The sequence below is a fragment of the Corapipo altera genome, unplaced genomic scaffold (genome assembly GCF_003945725.1).
Source record: "Corapipo altera isolate COAL_440 unplaced genomic scaffold, ASM394572v1 68, whole genome shotgun sequence".
Classification (NCBI taxonomy): domain Eukaryota; kingdom Metazoa; phylum Chordata; class Aves; order Passeriformes; family Pipridae; genus Corapipo; species Corapipo altera.
The window spans coordinates 1,045,035-1,046,813 of record NW_020884919.1 but is presented as its reverse complement, the minus strand read 5'-3'; positions in this window follow the sequence as shown (position 1 = coordinate 1,046,813).

The following is a 1,779-nucleotide window of genomic DNA, read 5'->3' as shown; positions in this document are numbered from 1 at the left end:
CCTCCATCCCCCCGAGCTCCTCCATCCCCTGAGCTCCTCCATCACCCAAACTCCTCCATCCCCCCGAGCTCCTCCATCCCCCGAGCTCCTCCATCCCCCCAGACAACGTGGGGCTGAGGTGATGCCAGAGCTCTGGGTGGGATCTCAGAGGTTCTTCTTCCCCTTCCACCCTCCTGCCCACGCAGGGGTGATGAATATCCCAGGTCTCCCTGTGCCAATTCCCAAATCTCCACAGTGCAGGGAGGGGGAGAGGCCCAAACCCCTCTGAGGGACTGGATGTGGGTGAGCAGCTCTGCATCCACCCCTTTCCCAACTGTTCCCTGCCTAAAATGGAGCCTCTTCTGAGGGACTGAGGAGTCACAAGTGCTGGATTAGGTGGGGGCTCCCACCTCCTGAGGGTCCCTGGGCACCAGGGAAAGAGGGATCTCAGGCTGAGGCTGAAAGGCCACAATTTTATGACAGAACCAGGAGTTAACTTTCCCTCAGATTTATGGTGTAGGGAAAAGCTGTGGCCTCTGGCAAAGGTTAATCAAAATGTATAATCATATAATGTATAATCCAAGCATTCCCTATAATTAAGAAAGGATACCTAACGAATCCAGCTCCCAGAAAGTGTCCAAACACTCAGTGCACCCCTTGCAAGGCAGGATATGGGAATGGCTGTGTCCTCCATAACACCACTGAGTGATGCACATTAAACAGCTGGAAATGCTCTGGAATGACCGAAACATCTGTGTTAGTTCTCCCTCTTACTGCATTATCTTAAAATTCTGCTTTATCTAACACTTCTCTGGCACTAAAGGGTAAAGAAAGGAGAGGTTTGGTTAAATTTCTCGGGGTTGTTTCAGCTGAGATGGCTCGGGAACGTTTATTTTGCTGTAATGACGAGCCCACAGTGTGTTTGTTCCCCAGAGAACAGGCAGATCTGTTCTTTGTCTTTCCCTTAAATGTAGCTGTAAATGAGGGAGCACGCGGGGAACTGCACTCCCTCGGGATGCTCTGCTTTGTCTCAGATTCCATCAGAAGATGTTGTGTCAGGCTCCAGCTTTATTTCTTTCCCCCCCCTCTCCCCCCTTCCAGCTCAGGTGTCAACGAGTTTCACCTTGTCCGTCACAATTTAAGCTCCTGATAACATCTCCTGGAGGTGTCTGGAACACTTTGGTAGCTCAGCCATCTCCGCAGCCGGGATGAACCGAACAGCCCGGAGTCTGGCTGGCTGCTCCAGAAAACTTCCCGATCGTTAGCAGCGTTAAAAATACCGACAATTAGCATCTTACTGCGGGAATTTGGGGGTCGTGAGAACTGTTATGTCACAGACACGTTGTTTGAGCCCTTTTTGCGCCCATCCCGCTGCCGCGTCCCCGGCAAGTGTTTGTGCCGGTCCCACTCCCCTCCCAGCAAACGCGGAGATATTAATTTATCACCAGCAGCCAGAGGAGGCCCCGAGGATGTGATAAACAGCTCGGGAAGATGCTGTCTGTCCGCTCTGCCCTCGGAGGGAAGGGATGGAGAGAGCAGAACCCCGTGCGAGCAGCAGCTTCTCCCTCCCCAAAATGCGACCGTGCGAAGTCACCTGTTGGCCAGCTGGGTTAAAAAAACTATGTATTGTGGTTTTCCGGAGCCAAACCCGGACTGAGGGGATACAGCCGGGGTGGTTGGGGTTATTTCCCTGACCACAGCCGGGATCCGCGGGATCCACGGGGCAGGATCGCGGTTCCAGCATCTCCCCCGCGCCCAGGGATGAGGGTCCCGGGTTCGCCCAGGGATGAGGGTCCCGGG